This window comes from Pongo pygmaeus, chromosome 12, assembly GCF_028885625.2.
Source record: "Pongo pygmaeus isolate AG05252 chromosome 12, NHGRI_mPonPyg2-v2.0_pri, whole genome shotgun sequence".
Taxonomy (NCBI): Eukaryota; Metazoa; Chordata; class Mammalia; order Primates; family Hominidae; genus Pongo; species Pongo pygmaeus.
This window is the reverse complement of record NC_072385.2, coordinates 55,043,454-55,045,927: the sequence shown is the minus strand read 5'-3', so window position 1 is coordinate 55,045,927 and position 2,474 is coordinate 55,043,454. Positions and strand designations below refer to the sequence as shown.

At 33.4% G+C, this 2,474-nt stretch overlaps 1 pseudogene; it reads right to left on the bottom strand.

Moving 5' to 3' along the window:
* Positions 1 to 1,877: 1,877 nt before the first annotated feature.
* LOC129030004 (cytochrome c-like) lies at positions 1,878 to 2,181 on the bottom strand (annotated as a pseudogene).
* Between the last annotated feature and the right edge of the window lie 293 nt (positions 2,182 to 2,474).

Here is a 2,474-nt window from a genome sequence, read left to right as displayed (position 1 = left end):
TCTCCTTGAACTAAAATGAAAGACTTGAATGAATTTATCAACTAGACAATGATTTTACATACTGTCAGTGATTGACCAAGAGAACAGGAAAGTTTTGTTTTTTAAATTTCTATATTTACTTCTATTTTATAAAGATATCAGGGTATCTTTACAATCATGATACACACCAAAATTGTAAACTCTCCTCCAAGAATACCATCGAAAGGTCTTCAGAACCTTAGGATAAAGTAGGAAGTAAATTTTACTGCTATTTTTAAATAAGTCTTATAATCATAAATGCCAGTGATATTTTTCATGTGATTTGCTTCATTAAATGACACAGGCATCTCACTTCAACCTCTTCTCTCACAACTTCTCCTCTGCTTCCTGATACTCCAGGCCTAGTGACCTTCAATTCATTTCTGGAAGAGTCAAGTTGAATGAAACTATGCATGTCTATGTCTTGGAGCTATGTCTCACAACATATGCACGGGGCTATTTCCTTGGCCTGTAATCCTCAGCCTCTAACTCTCTACATTTTATCTTGTCATTCAAGTCACACATGAATTATCATTTCTTCAAAGTCCTCACTTTAGCCTCCAACCTAAAGCTGTCTCTCTGTCACTTTCCCTCTCATCACTCTGATTTATTTCTTTCATAGAATCCATCTCTGCCTGCAATTATCTTGTTCAATGACTCATTTATACATCTGTGTCTAATGTCCTCCTTCACTAAAAAGGAAGCTCCCTTATGCAGCACTAGATGTATTCTGTTCACTGATGCATCCCAGGCACCTAGAATGGTATCTGGCACATAAATACACTTAATAATTACTTGCTGAATATATGGATATAATTTCTAAATATTATTTAAATTAAATTACATATTTCATTATAGTATTTTATGAACTTAATGACTACATCATAAATCCTAGAATTGTATATTTGACACATCTGTGATTATTAATCTACTTAGAATATGTCTTTTCTTTGCCATGAACATGTTTTTTTCATGATCTGTGAATTTCTTTTTAATTATCTTAAGTCTTATGCTCACACATAATTTTAAAATTTATGTATATCTCCTCTACTTTAATTCTTTTAAGTTGGCAAAAGCACTATCCACAATCACAAATACAGAGCAGTTCCACAGTTTTATGTATCTGAATGGCTGTTTAAAGACAATTCTAAATTATAACTTAGTTTGACTTAGATTGTAAAGAATTCAAGGGTGAAGTTTAACTTGCTACTATTTTAAAAAATGTGACCTTATAGATCATCTATAAAATGTGAGAAATGTTAAATAATCTTTGATATTACACATAAACCACACTAAAATGCCCTTCAATAAGTAAAAAGAACCATTTTAAATGCAGAGAATTCTAATTAGATTGGCATAGTTAACGCCAAAAATACGAAGTAGACATTGCTACCTTATTTATCTTCAACCCTTGCCTTTAAGAGGCAAATGAACACAAAACACAGATGACTCTTGCTTGGTTCTGAGACAGTGATGGAATTTCCCCAGTATTTAAATATATTCACATAACCAGTTATAGAAATCTAAATATAAACCAATATCCAGTAAGTTTTAAGATGGCAGTCCCCATCTTTGTGAAAAGTTGAACGTTACCAGTGAAGTCTAATCATATCTTTAGAAGGGGTAAACAGTGATAGCATTTACTGAATTGGAATTACTATTAAAATTCAAAAACTGAACATATTCATTTAACCACAAGCCAGTCTTAGTTTTAAATCAGGAGTGCCCAATAAAATATTCTGTCAGTCATTCATGATCTGAATTCTGATGTATGAGATCTATTAAAGTATGGTACACATAGAAAAGTCATGAGACATTTCTGTTTTGTAATAAATAAGGCAGTGGCCAATTATTACTCATTAGTAGCTTTTTTTGAGATAAGCTATCAAGTCTGCCCTTTCTGTCTTCTTCTTAATGCCAGCAAAGATCATTTTTGTTCCAGGGATGTAGTTCTTGGGATTCTGCAAATGCTCCATCACTGTATCCTCTCCCCAGGTGATCCCTTTGTTCTTATTGGCGTCTTTGTAAGAGAATCCAATGGCCTGACCAGTCTTCAGCCCAAAGAGACCATGGAGATTAGGCCCAGTCTTGTGCTTGCCTCCCTTTTAGGCACTGGGCACACTTCTGAACAAAAATCTTCTTGCCTTTCTCAACATCACCCATATTTAATTCTCTTTTTCATCACTGGTGCAATGAAAGTTCCTGCTCTAAAGCCGGATGTCGCACTCCCTGCCATGAACATTTTCTAAAGGAGAGGTGGGAGAAGAGATTTTCTTATTCTTCTAAAAACATATATAAATAATAAATGTAAAATATGTGTATGAATCCTCAAATTAATTAGAACAATGTGAAAAGTAATGAGAAATAAATAATATGAAAAAAATAATATTTTTAAAAGATCATGTAGATTCTCCTTACTTCCCCCTGCATCTCATTGCTCTTTCCAAAGGATAAGC